We start from the raw sequence: 22,673 nt of genomic DNA, 5'->3' as shown, positions 1-22,673 counted from the left end.
ATGAGGCTTGGGATCTAATGGAGTTGTCGGCTAGAAGGAAACACATTGGCAGCAAATGGATGTTCAAGAAGAAGACAAATGCAGAAGGAAAGGTGGAGAGATACAAAGATCGGTTGGTAGAAAAAGGTTATTCCTAGGTGCCGGAAATTGATTTTGGTGATATTTTTTCTCCTGTTTCCAAGGAAACTTCTATTAGATTACTTTTATCTGTTGTTGCTGCTTTTGATTTTGAGGTAGAATAGATGGATGTGAAGACAACATTTTTTCACTGGGATCTGGAAGAGGAGATCTACATGAAGCAACCTAAAAGATTTGTGGTGAAGGGTAAGAAAGAACTGGTATGTAAGTGAAAGAAGTCTCTGTATCGGTTAAAATAGTCACCAAGGATGTGGTATCAGAAATTTGATACATTTATATGGAGACTTGGCTTCACCAAAATCAAAGCAGATCACTATATGTATTTTAAATTAATTGGTGATCATGTTGTTTATCTGGTCTTGTATGTGGATGATATGTTGCTGGTTAGAAATGACAAAGAAATTATCTAGCATTTGAAGACCCAATTGTCCTCCAAATTCGACATGAAATATCTTGGTGCTACAAACTATATTATGGGCATGGAAATTAAAAGAGATTGAGCAAAGAGGAAGCTCTAGTTAAACTAGAGGAAGTATGTCGAGACAATACTATAGAGGTTTAATATGCAGGATAGTAAACCGGTGAAGGTTCCTATCCCTGTAGGTGTAAAGCTATCTGCTGAACAGTGTCCCAAGACACAAGAAGAGGAAGAGGATATGTCTCGTGTTCCATATGCAACTGCAGTCGGTAGCTTGATGTATGTAATGGTCTATACTAGACCAGACATTGCACATGCAGTGGGAGTATTGAGCAGGTTTATGTCAAAACCAGGGAAGGAGCATTGGATAGTAGTGAAGCATATTTTCAGGTCTTTGCATGGAACCAATGATTATGGTTTGTGCTACCAAGGAAGACCAGGATTGGACAAAGTTTTGGATATCCATGGCTTTGTTGATGTAGACTGGGCTAGAGATTTGGATCAGAGAAGATCTACAAGTGGGTATGTGTTTAAGCTATTTGCAGGTGCAGTCAGTTGGATGAGTAAGAAACAATCTGTAGTGGCACTATCAACTACAGAGGTAGAATACATGGTAGGTACTCATGCAAGCAAGGAAGCATTTTGGTTGTAGAGATTGTGCTCAAGTATGGGGTTAGTACAGGGAGCTATAAGGATAGACTGTGATAGCCAAAGTATAATTTTCTTGGCAAAGAACCCTGCTTATCATTCAAAGACAAAGTACATTTATGTGCAATATCACTTTGTGAGGGATATGATAGAAGACAAAAGGGTGTTGCTGGTAAAGGTAGACACTTTGAAGAATACTGTAGATGCATTGACAAAATCTGTGAGCTCTGAGAAGTTCTCTTGGTGTAGAGAAACAATGGGCATTTCAGGGCTGTAAAAATGACTAAGCTCTCCTATGGCCCCATGTGGAAAGAAAACAACAAGTGGGAGAAGGCGACTTCTGACTCCAGCCAGAGCATGCTCCCCTTCGCCTACCTATCCACCCGACTGCTGTGCAACAGTGCGCTCTACCTTGGCCTTGTCCTCGGCCTCCTTTCTCCTCTTCGTTACTAGCTATTCCATCTTCATCTTGGATTATTCCTTCTTTTGCTGCACAACGGTCTTGCTAGATCTCGCTGCCGAGTCCATGGCATTGCGCCAATCTGCTGGCCAACAGTCGAGGACTACTGCAATTGCATCATCTGTGGCCAAGTATGGTAGGTCGTGCCACTTCTGCTCAGGGTCCTTCCATGCCCATATTGAGACATGGTGGAAGTCAGCCTTGAATTCCACCTACTCTTGTAACTTCTCAAAATTTGTAGGTGTCAGCTGTGGCTTGCGGTTGATGGCCATATGGATGCTCATCTCCATCAAGATCTAGAAGATCTTGTTGTCATTTATCCACTGAGGATCCTTCGTCGCCAACAGTGAAGTGAACTTCACTGCCTCTGGTAGGTCCAGCGTGACTGGAGGAAACTGGCTATCTTTAGGTAGCTTCCATGCAACTAGCACTATGGACAGCAATAGCCTTGCATAATGGAAAGTTTTACTATGATCTTGTGCCTCACGACAGTTCATGAGGAACTCACGGCAGAGGTAGTGTGTCTAGTTAAATTGAACTCTCTCCATGCACTAAGCTACCAAATCTATCACTGGTGCCGACACTTCATCTACTTGACACTTCCGCATGACCTTCCCTACCAAGATTTGTGTCGCCACTTTGACCACGGGGTCAGAGATACTCGAAATGGCATAGTTGTGTGGCTTCTTTGAAAGCTTGATGTTGGGTGTAGAGATTGATTATCTTCTGTATTCAAAGGTATCACTGCATTGGACACCAGTTCGTAATGGGGCGACAACACCTCCCGTAAAATATTCGTTGCGAGGGGAGGGGGGTCCAGGGGGGGTGGATACGACCTTTGGGAACCCCCCCTTTGCGGGGGGATCGGAGGAAGTGCCCTCAAAGCTAAAAGTAGATGTAAATTTGCCTTGTAAAATGTTGTAATTTTGTAGTCAATCTGGGCCATTCATTGGGCAGACATTTGACGGTAGAAGTTATGTTTAATTTAGGGTTTTTCCCCTAGAAGGCAACCCCTCGCTATATATGAGGGAATTGTATTGTGTCTATGTAGATCTGTATTCTGAGTGAGGAAGAGAGAGGAGATTGAGAGTGAAGAGGAAATTACAGTGGATCTCCTATAGGTTGTATCTCTTCAGTTTTCTAGATAATATAAAAGGAAGGAATTGTTGTTTCTTCGTGGACGTAACCCAAACTAGTTGAACCATATATATTTGTGTCTCTCTTATTTTATGCATTTTATGTGTTCCATTGTTATGTAATATATAATTTTCTAACAACTGGTATCAGAGCCAAAGGTCTATTTGGCTGATAAACTCGTAGGAGAGAAGGGTTCCTGGTTTGAGTGGGAGAAATGGTGGAAGATGGTAGGTTTAGGGTCGAAATATTTAATGGCCAAAAGTACCAGCTATTGAAGATGCAGATGGAATATTATCTGTATTAGAGAGATCTATACCAACCATTGAGTGGAAAGGCAAAGAATCTGACGAGTATGAAAGGCACAGAATGGGATATTCTCGACAGAAAGGCACTTGAAACAATACGGTTGTGCCTAGCAGCGTCGGTAGCATTTAATATTCAAAGGAAACGACAACAGAGGGTTTAATGCCAACAGTGGCCAAACTATATGAAAAACCATCGACCTCAAATAAGGTATTTCTTATGAAGCATTTATTTAATATGAAAATGTCAGAAGGTGGATCGGTTTCTGATCATTTAAATGAATTTAATACAGTTACCAGTTGTAGAGCTATAAAAAGGGTCTCTTTCACCTATAATTACCTCACATTAATATGTCAATCCGGGAGCGTTTTGTTATTTCAAAGAGTGTCTCAGTCTGAGGCTATCATTTGCGAGAGTAATGCTAGTAGTACAGTGTTAAGAAATACAAGAGTAAATGGATGCTTGTCTACAACTAAACTACTTCAAAAGAGTAAATCACACACTCAGAAGAGTAGGCAACTTATCAGTCAAGGGTTCAGTAGCAATAACCCATCCCTTTAGAAACTGATGGAAAGGAAATTAGAGAATAGACCGTGGATCTGGGAGCCAGACAGTAAATTCCAAGGCTCACTATAGCCTTAGATCGTCTCCCACACCAAAATAACAAACGCGAGCAAATGGAAGAGCAGATAAGAAAATGGAACAGCAAATAAGAAATCGAATAGCAAGTCTGTAATGGAACAAAAATTCTTAAATGGAACATCAGCTATGAAATAGAACAGCAACTAAGTCTCATGAGCAGTAACAAACTTAATCTACCAAATCAAATGCATTAATCATAGTCAAACAACAATCTTTCACTCTTAAGGAAGATCGAACAACACACACCAATGGAACATCACTGATTACTGATAAGTTATGGAACAACGCTTGAAAACCATATACGCACACAGCACACTTAAAGAGTAATCTGATCCAAATATCAATCTTAGTTAGAGGGAATATGACTGCATTTCAGAATAGAACATCATTGTTCATCAATTCAACAATCGTAAAGAACATAACTCCCAAGATAACTTCTATAACGCGAATGAACAGATGCACAACACAAAAGCTATGTAATGGGATAGTAACAGTATTATGTTAAGACTAGTAATATTCAATCAACTCTGAAAGGAACAGTAATATGACACAGAGTCAATACAATGGTTCTGTCTGTGGAAATCTTAATGAATTAAACATAACAGAGCATGTGATGTAAACTTATAAAGCATATCAGATTACCAAATAACGACGATAAGCAAACCACGCAGAAATCAAATCGTAATGATACAGGAGCAAGTGTCCTCCAGGGCTGGGTTCTTAACCTCCAGGGGTACACCGCTTTAGGTTAATCCAGACTCAGAGATGAAGTAATCACCAAGTTTGTATTAATGCATGAAGTAAGATTACAATGAACTGGCTCTTATCGAGACTCAATGATCAAAGTTTTGATCTTTAACATAAATTACATAAAAGCATAATCATGTCTAACTCCTCCTCCCGGGCTAACAATTATGTCCCTTTTATAAGGGTGACGGCGGAGATGTCTAAGTATAAAAGTAGATAAAACAGCGATCCCTTAGGATCAAGGATCTTGAGGGATTCGCCGAACCATTAATCCCTAATCATCTCTTTTCTCCCCTGCGCCGAGCTGGTGTCTCCACCTCCTTTTCAGGGATGATTTGCTTTGATCTTCTTAGCCTTGTTTGCATTCGGTCTCCCGTCAAAGGGACATCAGTTATCTCGTCCTTGTCCTTTCCTTTGGAATGCCAACTTCTCGTTTGCACTCTTCCCTGCATGAGGAAATGACAATTGTCAACGTTTTAGTCTTGCATATTAATCTCACATGTTTTGTTATAATTCTTTATCGTTTTCCAAGTTCATGATGAGAAAAGGTTTGCAAGTTCTACTGAAAAGATACTAAAATTACCATCAAAAACATACCTTTTTAGTACTCCACACACCCCCCTGCTTACCCTGTTTCATGCCCTCATGAAAACGTTGTAGTTGACATGCAAGGCAGTGAGAGAATAGGCTGGAGATGAAATCTCATGTAGAGGCCTACAGCCATGATGAGTAACTAGGTAGTCAAAGAAATGGCCCGTCTGACCCTCAGGCATCTCATACAGGGCTTGGTATCCGGGTGCAGGGTGCCAAATAATTGGACTCCGGAACCTATATCCTAACCAGGATGGCCCTGCTCTCAAAATGCTTTCACCATAAAGGTGCAAACGATTGGCAGCTAATTTAAAATTTTCATACTTAAATGGTTCCCTGAGCTGGATATTCGGATTAGAGATTTGATACCGAAATTTAGCTGCATCAATGGCAAGGTCTTTGATAGAAAGAAAGTATTCTAATCCCTGTCGAATGAGTGCCTCATGCATGGGTCCTAATGTTTCAATGACACCCGGAGTCTTCATGAGGTTTCTATGTGCTTTCCACAACTGTACTGGGTTCCTAGGCTCAACCCTTACCCACAAATCTAAGCCGTTTTCTTGCCTCTGGAAAGTATTATAGGCTTTGAGCCATTTAATCTGATTAACCCCAAATGAGATGAATGCCTGCAATTGGATGTCTCCAACAAAGGGGCCAGGGTTCAGCTCAGTCTCCTGGTCTAGTACAAGGTTATGTAAATAGAACATACGCAGCAGTCTCTGGACTTTTACCCCGTAGTGTTTACAACTGTCTATAAAATCATTGACAGTGTTAATTTGTATGGGAGCACCTGCTTTAACAGCTTTTATTTTTAATTGTAAATACCATTCCAGTAAAAACAGGGCATAATTTTTGGCAGGGGCCCTACATGCTAAGACGTCATTGTATAAAGAACACAAGGTATCCATCTGCTTGATAACGATATCTTGCCTACGAGTTACCTTTGCAACTTTCTCTTATTCCTTCCGCCAACCTTCAAAATCCTGGCTTTCGGATTGATTGACATTCCTAAGTTGCTGCTGTAGCTCTTCATACTTTTTGCGAGGGACCGTTTGCTCTCTAAGATTTTCTGCTTCTTTCTGAGCTTGCTTCAACCCCTTGCGCAAGGTTACTGTTTTTGGATCTCTTCTCCATGTAGCAGTGGAGGCCGGGAGTTTTACCTGAAATTTCTTATTGCGTTGTTTTGAGTTCAGAACCCTTATCACTCCTGAAAGTAGTGCCTCCATCTGAATTTCCTTATCACAAGTCATCATATCATCCATTTCTATTTTAATGTGAATATCAGTCTGTTGATGTTCCTTTTCAAATGGAACGACAATCTGTTCCTCCACATCATTTGGAACAGCAGCTGAGTTTTCGACAGGGTTTTGAATAGCAGGATGAATTCTGATCCTCCACCTCTTTGCCTTGCGGGGTTTTGCTGGAGTGGTCACCTTTTTCTTTCCTGAAGTCCTTTTTACCCTCTGCCTTACTTTCAGGATCCTAATCTGCTGGTGGAGCTGGGCTATTATGCTCAATAATCTCTACTGTTCCTTTCGCAATTCTTTAATTTCCAAAATTTCGTTAGAACGAACAGCAAGTCGTTCACTGTGGCCTGGACTATGACTAGTCCCTGGATCTTTCTTCTAGGGTGTTTCTTCATTGTTCTACTCTGGCATTTCTGGGGTAGGAACCCTAACTGGTTCTGTCAATTCTTGGGAAACTTTTTTTTCTACCCCTGCTTCCTCCAGAATTTCTTCCGGTGTCTTCTGGTTAGGAACGGATTGTTCCTGTTCAGTATCTCCTATTGTTTCTTTATCATGAACAGATAGATTTTCTTCTTCTGCCTCCTTTGCATGTGGTTTTTCAGGTGCATTTTCCTCCTGGGGTTTGTCATGGAGGTCTGACGGGCTGGAAGGTTGGCCATATTCACCCATATTGGCCAAGACTGCGGCCAATTCTTCTTCTCCCACTGGGTCCTGCAATTGGCTACCTTCCTGTTGTTCCATTTCCTCCTCTTGCTTGGATTGTTCGGCTTCTGTTTCAGAATGCTTAGCTTCTGTTTCAGACTGCTCGGCTCCTTCCTCATTTTATTCTTCAGATTGCTCGGCCTCCTCTTCAGATTGCTCGACCTCTTCTTTCTCTTCTCCTTCAGATTACTCGGCCTCTTCTTCTGGTCGTGAGGGTTGCTCATCTTCAATTTCTACTGGCCGGCTGGTGTTTTCCTGGAGCTTTTCCAGCCTCCCTCATATTCGTGCTAACCAGACCGATTTCCTATGTTTTTTTGGCTATTCGGGTGTACCAGTGGCATGCTTATGCTTTGCCGATTCCTTGTGTTTTTCTGGACGCTCGGATGTACTAGTGACATGTTTCTGTTTTGCTAATTCTCTGCGTTTTTCTGGATGCTCTGGTGTGCTGGTGGCATGCTTACGTTTTGGGGATGGTGCTGTCAACCCCCCATCTATCATTGCAATTAGCTCTTCCCAGCTGCTCTGCTGCTAGGTGAGGCTATGACTGACAATTAATTAAATTAACCCTTGATGACTAACAACTGACTCTACATGATGTGCCTTTTTTAAGCTCTGTGCAACGTCATGAAGTAACGAATTCAAAAGTGCAGGTATATTTACAGAGCATTTCTGCTTTAGAACAGCTAAGGGTTTAAGATGTCGTGGTCTTACCACGTCTTTTCTACCCTCGCAGGTGATGTAGCTTTAAATGGTCCTTGCAAGTTCTGCCTAGGGCTCTCCTAGCATTGCTAGCAGAACTCCCTTTCCTTTAATTTCCAAGCTCTGGCCTTCGTCCTGGAAGATTTCTATAATCTTCTGTAATCTCTCCTTTTTTAACGTCCATACAGATCCAGTGGCTGGTAGTCCCGAGACTTCTGCGATTATGTCATCGGTGACTGTTATCTGTCTCCCCCTCACTGTGGAGTAATCCTCCTGCAAATTCTGCAGGAATTCAATTGCCACTGTCTCGTTAGACTCCTGCAAGCGGTTGAGATAAGTCAGCCACCCTGCTCTTGCCAGGATTTCCGGGGCAGCAGCGGAGACTGTCAACACCTGCGGTTCCCTCCGGACCGCTCATCCTCCCATGGTTTCACTGTGAATTCTCAATGGAACAGCAGTTGTTCGTGCTATTGAAACACAAAGAGGGTAATAGGCACAAGACTTGTTTGAAAAAAAATAGAGTATACAATAGAAATGGCTTATGAACAGCAATTCATGTAACAAAAATAAAAATAGCGTGTCGTTAAGCCATGCCATACCCTAGTACACAAATTTCCTGAATAGTGAGCTAACATGTAATCCAGGTAATAATGAGGTTAACCTCCCCCCCCCCGCAATGTGATAGGTTGTCCCAGCTGTCAAATAAAGGAGCAGCCCTCGTTCTGAAATAGAGTCATAAAGGAACAGCGTATAAAAATATGCCATGTTTAGAAAAATAGCAAATTACCGAAATCGAGGCATAGAGTTGGATCACGTATTACGTAAGAGGTTGCTATGATATGATGCGAGGCTAAGAGGAGAGGACATCTGTCGTACTTTCTAAATCTCCTACGTTCATTGTCAATTACTCTGCCATGATTGGTGATAATAGATTTGCATGCGTTATATAATTCGGGAAATGATATATGATTAATTACTAAGGTGTAAGAAACAGAAGGGTGTTAATAACTCACCTATTGGTGTAAATAATGTGACTTTGACACCATTAACAGTGCTCTGCTGCCGACAGGTGTCCATAACCTTGTCAGAGTTGTTTATTTCACCCATGGAACCATGATCCGCTGTGTATACTTTAGGGAATGTAATGTCAAAATGTAGGCCATCATGCTAGCTTGGTAACCAGTTGACCATAATGCCATTCACGAGGAAGGAGCGAAAGGTGGGCAGACTGGCTCGTGATGAGACCTCCTGTTCCAAAGGATGTTTATTTGATATACCTTTTGGACCATATCCTTGGTGTAGTGGCTATAGTGGGAATGCCACTTCGCTTTCGTCCTTATGATCATGGTAGGCTAGCTCTTGATGAGACCCCCTATCCTGCATTTGACAACTTATAAGTCATGTTTACTTTTTTCTTTCTGTTTCTCAAAGTACCTTCCCTTTTTTATACACAAGGGGTGGTTCAACACTCCTTAAGAGTAGGAATGGTGGAAGAAGTCTTAACATCTCAATAGGAAGATATAAACCCTTTGCTCTTATTCCTAAATAATAATCAAAGAGGATGAAAAGAAAGGTCGTCATGGTGAAGATGAACAATCATAGCAGAACTAGTAGAACAATGACATCAAAAGATGATAAATAAGTGTTCCTTTTGTCCTCTTACCAATGCAAAGCCTTATAAAGATAGCGATTTATGATTAGCTGATTTTAGTATGTTGAGGTTTTGTATCCATTGCATAAATGCATAGTTGTATTCTAAAAGACTTGAAAGAACAGGAGCAATAAGCATCCTTAATTTAGATCAGCAAAAGGGACAAGCTGCTTCATAAGGAGAGCAAAAGCATGCAAGTGATGTTCCTTTTGGAGAAAGGGCCAACAAGAGACCTCAAATAGAAGAAAATGCAAATGTCGTTCCTTTGAAAAAGGAACAGCAGAACATTCCAATGCCGTTCCTTTGAAAAAGGAACAGCAAAATCAAAAATATGTTGTTCTTTTGGAAAAGGAACAGCAAACACACGGAAATGCCGTTCCTTTTGAAAAAGGAACAACAAAATAAAAAATATGTTGTTCCTTTGGAAAAGGAACAACAAACACATAGAAATGTTGTTCCTTTTGAAAAAGGAAGAGCAAAATAAAAAATATGCTGTTCCTTTGGAAAAGGAACAACAAACACAAGGAAATGCCGTTCCTTTTGAAAAAGGAACAGCAGAAATAAAAAATGTTGCTCCTTTGGAAAAAGGAACAACAAACATGCAAAGATGCGGTTCCTTTGGAAAAGGAACAGCGAAAATCGAACATGTTGTTCCTTTAGAAAAGGAACAGCAAAACACATAGATATGTCGTCCTTTGGAAAAGGAACATCTGAAATCGAAATGTTGTTCCTTTAGAAAAGGAACAACATAACATGCAAATTTTGTTCCTTTGGAAAAGGAACATCACAAAATCAAGAATGCTATTCCTTTGGAAAAGGAATAGCAAAACACACAAAAATAAAGAAAAATATCCTAATTACAACAAGATGACAGCTGATCCAACGGAATTTTCTCTTTCTATAAAAGGAACAGCCAGAAGAAAATGTTGTTCTTTTGAAAAAAAAGGAACAACAAAACATTAATTAAAAAATATGTAGAAAAAATGATTCAAAAAAAAAGAACTTATGTACAAATTGTAAAAAGAAATGAATTCCTGAATGAATTATAGGTGAGGAAGACTTCTCTTCCTCCCCCAGAATATCCATATCAGAGTCTCGGCGTAGCTGCTGGCAAAAGGACTCCCAAGTGAGTGGTTTGCGATAGAGGCTAACTAGGTGGCCATTTCCCTTGAAGGCATATCCAGAACCATGAATAGTGATTAGAGTAAGGGTCCCATTGTCATGTACCTTCTGGATTTCGTATGGTCCCAACCAACGAGTCTAGAGTTTCCCAGGGAAATCTTGAAACCTGGAGTCGTACAACAAAGCCCAGTCTCCCTCGTGGAAGACTTTGTTTTTAATGAGAGCATCATCCCATTTAGCTCGCTGCTGTTGGATCAAGGTATTATTTTAAAGTGCAGAGAGCTTAATTTTGTCCAACTCATTGATCTTCTACAATCGATTAATCTGTGCCTTTCTTAGATCTAAGCCAACTTCCTGTGCTGTCCGTAATGTTTGGATTTCGAATTATATAGCAAAAATGGGTTGTTTTCCAAACACTAATTGATAAGGTGAGTAACCAGTGGTGCTTCTCCATGTTGTTCTGTAAGCCCAGAGTGCTTCAGGTAGTCTAGCAGCCTAATCACGTTTATGGAATGCAATGGTTTTTGTTAAAATTGCTTCTATTATTTTATTGCTGCTTTCTACCTGTCCATTCACCTGTCGGTGGTATGGAGTAGTGATTTTATGCTGGACGTGATAATTGTTGAATGTTGTAGCTAATCTGTTCCCAGCAAACTATGGTCCACTATCTGTAATTATTTCTCTTGGAAGGCCATAACGTACAAATAGATGGAACATGAACTGTATGATAGAGTCCTCTGTAGCTCTAGGCAATGCTTCTGCTTCAACCCGCTTGGTGACATATTCTGTTGCCACTAAAATATATGTTTTCTGGTTTGATGATGGGTTGATAGGTCCAACGAAATCAAGAGCCCATCGCTCGAATGGTTCAATGACTAACTGTGGTTTCAGAGGCATCTCATCAGATTGACCAGGACGTCCTGCTCGCTGGCAGCTGTCACAGGCTTGGACAAATTTCTTTGCATCTTTGAAAATCGTGGGCCAGTAATACCCTGTCTGTAGCACCTTATGTCCAGTTCTGTGCTCAATGAAATGTCCACCACATGGTCCATCATGACAGGCTTTTAAAATTTCAAAGATTTCATCTTCTCGAACGCATCTCCTGATATGCATGTCTGCCCCTGTGTGAAACAAATAGCCCCCGATCCACGAGAATCGAGCACTCTTCTGAACAATCTGCTTCCACTCATTAGGGGTTAGGTGTTTTGGTAATTTACCTACTACGAGGTAATTGGCAACATCAGCATACCAAGGTCTTTGAACAGCAACAACAAACAGATGCTCGTCCGGAAATTGATCTTCAATTGTTGCTGCATCGATTGGCTTTGGCATTCTTGAGAGAAAATCAGCTACAGGGTTTTCTTTGCCAAGTCGATCCTTGATTGTGATATCAAATTCCTACAATAGAATCATCCATCTAGTTATTCTGCTGTTTGTGACAGGCTTATTTGCTAAATATTTTATGGCAGAATGATCTGTATACAAGATAACAGGATATCCAGTAATGTAATGTCTAAACTTGTTGATAGCATGTATTACAGCTAGGAATTCGTTTTCAGTAACAGTGTAATTTAATTCAGCAGGGGATAAATTTTTGCTGATGTAATAAATAGCATATGGTTTTTTATCCTCTTCCTACCCAAGGACTGCTCCAATGGTTGTGTTTGAGGCATCAGATGATATCTGGAATGGAAAATCCCAATTTGGTCCTCGAAGGACTGGGGCTGTGGATACGAGCTTCTTCAGATCCTTGAAATCACGTTCACATTTCTCTGTCCAAAGGAAATTAACGTTACCAGTTAGTGCATATAGAGGTGCAGCAATGTGCAAATAATGTTCTATAAATCGCCTATAATAACCAGAAAATCCAAGAAAACTGCGTACGTCTGTTTGAGTAGTAGGAATGGGAATAAGCAAAAGTATTTAGATTTTGGCCGGGTCTACCTGAATGCCAGCTGCTGAAACATAGTGTCCTAGGATAATTCCTTCAGTCATCATCATATAACATTTTTCGTGGAATAAGCAAAGCCTGGTAGTAATGCAGCATTGTAGGAATTTTTCTAGGGTGTCCAATGCTGGATCAAAATCATCTCCATATTGTGTAAAGTCATCCATGTATAGTTCAAGTCCATCATTTATTAAATCTGCAAAAATACTAAGGATAGCCCTTTGGAATGTGGTAGGAGCATTGCATAATCCAAAAGGTAGAAGTCGATAGGAAAATGTTCCCCAAGGACAAGTAAAAGTAGTTTTGTCTTGGTCTTTAGGAGCAATCTGAATCTGATTGTATCCACTAGAGCCATTGAGGAAAGAAAAGAATTTCTTTCCTGCTAAAGTATCTAATACTTGGTCTATGAATGGGAGAGGAAAGTGGTCTTTTTGTGTTGCTTTATTTAGCTCCCTATAATCCACACAGATTCTCCATTTCCCATTCTTTTTTGGTACCACCACAAGCGGAGAGACCCATTTACTATCAGAGATAGGATAAATAAAATTGACATCTAAAAGTTTTTGAAGTTCAGCTTTTACCACATCTTTTAGATGAGGATTAAGTCTCCTTTGAGGTTGACGAACAGGTCTAGCATCCTTTTCTATATGAATGTGGTGTGTACATAATTGGGGGTCAATTCCTTTCATATCAGGGTAATCCCATGCAAATGCTTCTTTATATTTTGTTAGCAACTGGATGAGCTTCATTTCTTGTTCAGGTGTGAGGTTGGCATTAATATTTAAGGTTTTTCCTAGTTCAATTTCCACAATTTTACTATTTGCAACAGAAGTAACAGGTATTGTTTGATCATGCGTATCTGTTAGAGGATCTTCTTCTAATTCGTTATCAAATGCTACTTCTATCATGTGACACTGTGTGCAGGATCTAGATTCAGTTTGACTAATAAAATTATTAATGGCATCATCTTCTGTTTGGTCTTTAAAATCAAGTGCCTCTTGTATAGTTAATGGAGATCTAATGTTATCAATAAAGTATGATATAGGGTGCTTATTGTTTTTATTATTGTGACATTTGGCTGCGCTAGAGGATATAGAACTAAATTCTTGATATTTGGTCCTTTGGTTATGGTCATATTTCCTTGCCGGCAGCCAATGTAAGCATCGGTAGTAGTAAGCCAAGGTCTACCTAAAATCAACGGGTGTCCATCAAGTCGGGTTTTGGGATTTATTATCAGGAAATTGGTTGGATATTCCCAGGAATCAACAGAGACCATGACATCATGTAGAGGACCCTCCGGCCTAACCACAGATCGGTCGGCCAATTCTAGCAAGGTAGAGGTGGGTTCTACCAATGTAATGCCCAGTTTTTGGCAAGTAGTGGTTTTTAAGATATTAATTGCAGCTCCTAGATCAACTAAGGCATTAGACAAGGTCTGACCATAAATTTGAATAGTTACAATTGGATTTCCTGGGTCTTCATATTTAATGGGCATTTCTTTCCCTGATAGTAAGTTAGATAAAGTGCCGACTACTTGGACTCTTGGATTATTTGTTATATTCCTCCTTGGTTTCTTTATGCACAATTATTTGATAGTTTTTGCGTCTATGGGGATGTCTTGAATGGCTTGGAGGAACGGAATTTTTATGTACAGGTTTTTTAATTCTCCCAGAATGTCAAAGTCAGGATATTGTATAGATCGAGGTATGACTAATCGTTCTGGGAACGGAGGAGAGGATGTGGTTGCTTGATTATGAGGTTGTTGTCTATTCACATCCTCTTGTTGTGACAGATGTTCTCTAGGTAACTGATCTTCAATTGTCTTATCTCCCTCGGTTTCAATAATATGCCCAGATCTTAATTGAAGATCATTGCACTCCCTTAGATCAGCTCCTATTTCTGGTGTTTCTATAATTTAGAGAGATTGGACCGGTCTATTATTTGGATTGGGGTTGGGTTGGGCTGGGAGTTGCGGTCTCAGATTAGACTGGGGATTCTGTTGTAAGGCTGGCAGTGTAGGTTGAGGGAGTGGAATAGTTCCTACTAGCTGATGCATCGGTCTCTGCCAATTTGTCTGCTATGCTGAACTTTGTGAAGTAGGGGGAGTCCATTGTGGAGAATATGGGTTACCTTGCCAATATGGTGGAGTATAAGGGAAATTCGGCCAACCAGATTGGCTTGCCTGATTCAGCCACAGGTTTGAAGAAGGAAATGACTATGGTGACCAGTTTGGAAACGGAGGTTGGGATTGACTTTGCCACATATTATATTGTTGAGTATTATGTTGTGGAGGCTGAAAAGAAGAAGTTGGGTCTGAAAACATACCAGATTGTCTCAGCTGCCACTGACAGTGTTGGTTGATCAAATACACTGATTCTGGTTCTTCTTCTGCTTCTTTATATACCACCTTCAATCCAGGAAGTGAGGGGCAGCTCTCCGTAAGGTGATCCTTTGTACAGATGGCGCATGTTTGGACTGTATCCAGTGGACACTCTTTGTGACTATGATTTTTCCTGCATCGGGGGCAGAAGATTGCCAAATTCTGTTCTGCCTCCATTTGCTTCTGTTTAGCCTGCATAATATCAAGTTGTGTAGTTAGTGTCCCCAGAATATCAGTTTTAAAATTTTCCAATAAATTTCCAATTTCTACCCGTGTTACTCCTTCTGTTGAAATTTTATTATCTCTTACAAACCGATCATGTTCTGTCGGTTTTACTCTTGTGCTACCTCTCGAGCTCCTGATACATAAATCAATAATGTCAACAAAATTCTCTTGATAAATATCCCCTTTTCCCATGATGTTTAATGTTTCAATCCATTGTTCCTTCATGCCCCTTATCAATGCAGTTTTTAACACATTATCGGGTAAAGGTAGTGATGCATAAGGAGATCTTATTAGATTGTACTGGAAACGTTCCACATACTCCTCTAATGTTTCTCTCGGTCTAGCTATCATCTGGAATATTTCTTCCTTTAGTTCTGTAGACCTGCAATAATCCTGATATTTTTTAGGAAAGATTCTTTCATTTGATCCCAGTTATTTATAACCCCGCCACCTAATCCCATAAACCATCTTAAATCAGCCCCTTTTAATGTAGAGGGAAATAGTTTCAGTTTCTGGGGGTCGGTGGTGTAATCATATCCCCTGCACAACACATCAAATTCAAATAAAAATGCATCCGGATCTTCTGATGTGAGACCGTGAAATGTAGGGATATGTTGAAGAGGGATTGCTTTCATAGGCGCATGTGCTGCAGAATCCACTATAGGTATTGTAATGTAGAGGTTTGAGTGTTTGTCTGATTTTGAGCCGTAGGGTCGAATATATGCCAATAACCTTCTGGGATATCTAGGAGGGTATTCCTTGGTTGAGAGGGAATGGCTTTGACATAAATAGTTTCAATAGCACTTCCTCTATCTGGGATAATGAGAATGCCTAATGTCTGAGGAGATTGGGTTCCTTCAACAATAATTTTTGTAGCACTCCCCTTGTCTGGGATGTTTAATGGATGATTTATTCCAATAGGAGATCTTGGTTCCTCGGTTTCCCCTGTTTCTCCTTCTCCTTCACAAAATTTGTTGAAATTCCCTTCCTGCAATAGTTCTGGAGTAGAATTTTTAATTTCTTGAAAGTCCTGCTCTTCAGTTTGACTATGCACCTCAGCAAAGGCTACAGATGGTGATCCTGTGGCCTGAAGGGAGCTAGTAGGCTGTTTAGAAATGATTTTCTTGGGTTCTACTGATGGCTGAGATTCTGCTTTCTTGTAGATTTCATCTATGAAGGTCGTTCGGCCAAGGGTCACCGGCCCCTTAGCTTTTTCTAGCTTGGGTGGAGGTTTGGTATTTTTTTCTGGTTTTTTTTGCTTAGTCATGCACTCAAATGAACTATAAATTCTATTCAAACATAGTAACAGCAAATCTGTTAGGAAAGCGGATAAAGGAGCAGGGCTTTTACATGCTCCGTACGTAGGTTCTTACCTTCCGTTTTTAAAATCCAACTCTTCCCTAGCAGGTTCGTACACTACTCTGAAAAAAGGACAAATGGCTACACTCTTTCCCCGGCAACGACACCAAAATGTAGAGCTATACAAAGGGTCTCTTTCACCTCTAATTACCTCACATTAATATGTCAATTCGGGAGCGTTTTGTTATTTCAAAGAGTGTCGCAGTCTGAGGCTATCATTTGCGAGAGTAATGCTAGTAGTACAGTGTTCAGAAATACAAGAGTAAACGGATGCTTGTCTACAACTAAACTACTTCAAAAGAGTAAATCACACACTCAGAAGACTAGGAAACTTATCAGTCAAGGGTTCAATAGCGATAACCCATCCCTTTGGAAACTGATGGAAAGGAAATTAGAGAACAGAGCGTTGATCTGGGAGCGAGACAATAAATGCCAAGGCTCACTACAACCTTAGATCGTCTCCCACACCAAAATAACAAACGCCAGCAAATGGAACGGCAGATAAGAAAATGGAACAACAAATAATAAATCGAACAACAAGTCTGTAATGGAACAACAATTCTTAAATGGAACAACAGATATGAAATAGAATAGCAACTAAATCTCACGAGCAGTAACAAACTTAATCTACCAAATCAAATGCATTAATCATAGTCAAACAGCAATCTTTCACTCTTAAGGCAGATCGAACAACACACACCAATGGAACAACATTGATTACTGATAAGTTATGGAACAACGTTTGAAAACCATATACGCACACAACACACTTAAAGAGTAATCTAATCCAAATATCAATCTTAGTTAGAGGGAATATGACTGCATTTCAAAATAGAACGGCATCGTTCATCAATTCAACAATTGTAAAGAACATAACTCCCAAGATAAATTCTGTAACGCAAATGAACAGATGCACAGCACAAAATCTCTGTAATGGGATAGTAACAGTATTCTGTTAAGACTAGTAATATTCAACCAACTCTGAAAGGAATAGTAATATGATGCAGAGTCAATACAATAGTTCTGTCTGTGGAAATCTTAATGAATTAAACATAACAGAGCATGTGATGTAAACTTATAAAGGATATCGGATTACCAAATAACGACGATAAGCAAACCACGCAGAAATCAAATCATAATGATACAGGAGCAAGTGTCCTCCCGGGCCGAGCCCTTAGCCTCCAGGGGTACACCGCTTTAGGTTAATCCAGACTCAGAGATGAAGTAATCACCAAGTTTGTATTAATGCATGAAGTAAGATTACAATGAACCAGTGTTTATCGAGACTCGATGATCAAAGTTTTGATCTTTAACAGAAATTACATAAAATCATAATCATGTCTAACTCCTCCTCCCGAGCTAACAATGTTGTCCCTTTTATAAGGGTGACGACAGAGATGTCTAAGTATAAAAATAGATAAAACAGTGATCCCTCAGGATCAAGGATCCTGAGGGATTCGCCGAACCGTTAATCCTTAATCATCTCTTTTCTCCCCTGCGCCGAGCTGGTGTCTCCACCTCCTTTTCAGGGCCGATTTGCTTTGATCTGCTTAGCCTTGTTTGCATTTGGTCTCCCGTCAAAGGGATAGCAGTTATCTCGTCCTTGTCCTTTCCTTTGGAATGGCAACTTCTCGTTTGCACTCTTCCCTGCATGAGGAAATGGCAATTGTCAACGTTTTAGTCTTGCATATTAATCTCACATGTTTTTTTATAATTCTTTATCGTTTTCCAAGTTCATGATGTAAAAAGGTTTGCAAGTTCTACTGAAAAGATACTAAAATGACCATCAAAAACATACCTTTTTAGTACTCCACACTAGTCAATTAAGTTCTGTAGGGGTAACTTTTGATGATGAAGTTAGGGCTCTATTATTTATGTGCTCATTGCCAGAAAGTTGGAATGGTTTAGTTATGGACATTAGTAACTCTGTCTTTCGATCTAGTACTTTAAAGTTTGATGATGTTGTCGGTGCAATCCTTAGCGAGGAAATACCATAGAAAAGCTCCGGTGAGACATCAGGTAATGTTTTGACTGCAGACACTAGGGGAAGAAAAATGGAAAAAGGAAAGAGACCTGGATATCATAGTAAGTCAAGAAAATGAACATCCATGTCTAGATCGGGGATAGTGTGCTAGAAATGGGGGAAGAAAGGACGCATGAAGAAAGACTACAAGTCTTAGAGGGAAAAGAAGGAGACCCATAGCAAGAAAATAATCATGAAGCAAATGTAACAGGTGGTGTGTTGCAATATGCTTTGATTCTTTCTTTAGAAAATATTATTGATGCCTGGGTGGTAGATTCAGGGGCTTCATTCCATGCCACAACTAATAGGAAATATTTTCATGAATATGTTCAAGCAGATTTTGGACAGGTTCGATTGGGTGATGATAAACCCTGTAAAATCATTGGAATGGGTACAGTTTTCATAAAACAGCAGAATGTAAATCAATGGCTATTGAAGGAGGTAAGGCATGTTCTATATCTGAAGAAAAATCTTATTTCAGCTGGGTAGTTGGGAGGTGAAGGATGTGTGACTACTTTTACAGATAAAAACTGGAAGGTCACTAAAGGATCCCAGGTAATAGCAAAAGGAGAAAAGGTTGGTACATTGTATTTATGCAATTGTATTTCTGATTTTGTTAATGCTTTAACCTCTATAGGAGAGAATATGGCATTGTGGCACCATAGGCTCGGGCACATGAGTGAGAAGGGGATGCAGATTCTTCACTCACTAAATTTTTTACCAGGTTTGAAGCATGTTGATTTAAAATTCTGTGAGAATTGTGTTTATGGAAAATAGAAGAGAGTTAGATTCCTCAGAGTTGGGAAAGAAAAGAAGGCCGAAAAATTAGAGCTTGTGCATACAGATGTATGGGGACCTGCTCAAGTATCATCTCTTGGTGGCTCTTTTTATTATGTTAATTTTATTGATGATGCAACCAGGAAAACCTAGATTTATTGTATTCGAAATAAATCCGATGTATTTGATACTTTCAAGAAATGGAAAGCTTTGGTTGAAAATGTGATAGGAAAAAGGTTGAAGTGTCTCAGATCAGACAATGGAGGTGAATATTGCATCAAAGAGTTTGATAGGTATTTTTCAGAGAATGGAATTCACAGAGAGAAGACAGTTCCAGAAACACCACAAGAAAATGGTGTGTCAGAAAGGATGAACAGGACAATCATGGAGCATGCAAGGTGCATGAGATTGCATGCAGGATTGACTTTACAATTTTGGGCAAATGTTGTAGATACTATTGTTTATCTAATAAACAAAGGGCCTTCAAGTTCCTTGGATGGTGGTATTCCGAAGGAGGCATGGACAGGTAAAAAGGTAAACTACTCTTTTTTAAAAACTTTTGGTTGTGAAGCCTTTGTCCACATTAATAAAGAAAATAGAACAAAGCTTGAGGCAAAATCAAAGAAATGTACCTTTATTGGATATGGTGTTAATGATTTTGGTTATCGCTTTTATGATTATGAAAAACACAAAATCATTCGGATCAGAGATGTCATATTCAAGGAAAAGGTTTTGTATAAGGATCAAATGTAGGAAAAGAAACAGGAAAAAGAAAACAGAGAATACACAGTGCTTGACGAGATCATAGAAAAAGTGATAGTGCCTGAAAATCATAATGATCAACATCCATAACAACAACCACAACACCAACAAGCACCTCAAACACCTGAAAGTGGTGTTAGAAGATCTACTAGGATAAGTAGACCCCCTGAACGATACTCTCCTTCATTATATTATGTATTGTTGACTGATTCTAGTGAACCAAAATGTTCTGAAGAAGCAGTACATGTAGAAACCAGGAAGAAGTGGGAGCAAGCCATGAAATAAGAGATGGACTCTTTAGCACATATCCAGACTTGGGACTTAGTTAGGTTGCCTGCAGGTAAAACAAAATTGCAAAATAAATGGGTTTACAAGTTGAAGGAAGAATTTGGAGGTAGAAAAAGGTATAAAGCTAGACTCATGGTGAAAGGGTTTGCATAGAAAAAGGGTATAGACATTGATGAGATATTTTCTCCTGTTGTTAAAATGACTTTAATCAAAACTATTTTAAGTCTAGTAGCAGCTGAAGATTTGCATCTTCAGCAGTTAGATGTACAGACAACCATTCTCCATGGGGATTTGGAGGAAGATATATATATATATATAGATAGATATATATATATATATATATATATATATATATATATATATATATATATATATATATATATATATATATAGCAGCCGCAAGGATATGGGGTAAAAGGGAAGGAGAAACTAGTGTGCAGGTTGAAGAAGAGCTTGTTTGGCTTAAAATAGGCTCCAAGGTAGTGGTATCTAAAATTTGATAGGTTTATGTCTTAACAAGGTTATACTAGATGTCACTCTGATCATTGTGTTTATCTCAAAAGGAAAAATGATGGCAATTATATTATATTGTTATTGTATGTAGATGACATGCTTGTTGCAGGTTCTAACATTGTGGAAATAAATGTGCTTAAAATAAAATTGGTGAACTCATTTGCAATGAATGATTTGGGTGCTGCAAAACAAATCCTTGGTATGAGAATAATTAGAGACAAGAAGAATCGCAAATTAACATTGTCTCAAAGTGAGTACATAGAAAAGGTGTTAAAAAGGTTTAATATGCAGAATGCAAAACCAGCTAGTATACCTTTGGCTAGGCATTTCAAATTAAGTAAGGAGGAGTGTCCCAAGACTCAGGAAGAAATGGCTTATATGTCTAAAGTTCCATATGCATTAGCAGTTGGAAGCTTAATGTCTGCAATGGTCTGCACAAGGCCTGATATTGCACATGCAGTGGGAGTTGGAAGCAGGTACATGAACAATCCTGGAAAAGAACATTGGATGGTGGTGAATTGGATTCTCAGGTATTTGAGAGGTACCACAAATCAAGCATTATGCTTTGGTGGTTCAAACATTTCTCTACAGGGATATGTTGATGCAGATATGGTGAGTGATAGAGATAACAGGAGGATCACAACAGGGTATGTGCTTACTGTAGGTGGAACAACTATCAGTTGGGTCTCAAAACTGCAAAGTGTTGTTTCACTCTCAACAACAGAATAAGAGTATGTTGCTGCTACAAAGGCTAGTAAAGAAATGATTTGGTTACAAAGGTTTCTGCATGAATTGGGTAAGAAGTAGGAGTTGGGCAAGTTATACAGTGACAGCCAGAGTACCATACATATTGCAAATAACTCTGCATTTCATTCCAAGAATAAACGTATATAGCTCAAGTACCATTTCATGCAGTCAGCATTGGAAGATGGACAATGGAAGCTGGAAAAGATACACACTAGCCAGAATATTGTAGATATGTTAACAGAAGTTGTAACCAGGGAGAAACTAAGAATTTGCTCAGTTTCAATTGGTCTTCAAGTATGATGAAGAAGATGAGAAATAGCCAGGTCCAAAGTGGATTCATTGTCTGGCAAATGAAGCAGTGGTGGAGTTGCTATAATCAGCGTCCAAGTGGGAGATTGTTGGGTGTGGAGCTTGATTATATTTTGTATTCAAAGGTATCGCCGCATTGGACCCCAATTTGTAATGGGGTGGTAACGTTGCCTGTAAAATATTTGCTGCGGGGGGGGGGGGGGTCCAGGGGGGCGGCTGCGACCTTTGGGATCCCTCCCTCTGGCAGGGGGATCGGGGGAAGTGCCCCCGAAGCTAAAAATAGATGTAAAATTTCCTTGTAAAATGTTGTAATTTTGTAGTCAATCTGGGCCGTTCATTAGGTGGATATCTGATGGTAGAAGTTATGTTTAATTTAGGGCTTTTTTCCCTAGAAGGAAACCCCTCGCTATATATGAGGGAATTCTATTGTGTTTATATAGATCTGTATTCTAAGTGAGGAAGAGAGAGGAGATTGAGAGCGAAGAGGGAATTATAGTGGATCTGTTGTAGGTTGTATCTCTTCACTTTGCTGGATAATGTAAAAGGAAGGACTGGCTGTTTCTTTGTGGACATAGCCTAAATTGGATGAACCGCGTATATCTGTGTCTCTCTTGTTTTATGTGTTTTCTATGTTTATATTTCTACAATATTTTATGTGTTCCATTGCTCTGTAATATATAATTTTCTAACACTTGAATTTTTCCTTCATCGCCTTGGCAAGCACATGCTCACTAGACTTTTCGCCAAATGCCATGGCTAGATTTTCTCCTATGTATGGTAGCCGTGTGATCCTCTGGATTAGCATTTCAGTGATGGGTATTGGCTCCTCAAGCCACA

Source organism: Pinus tabuliformis, chromosome 2_2, assembly GCF_031772625.1.
Source record: "Pinus tabuliformis cultivar Carrire ecotype Pingquan chromosome 2_2, CPIR1, whole genome shotgun sequence".
Lineage (NCBI taxonomy): Eukaryota > Viridiplantae > Streptophyta > Pinopsida > Pinales > Pinaceae > Pinus > Pinus tabuliformis.
This window is presented reverse-complemented; position numbering follows the sequence as displayed.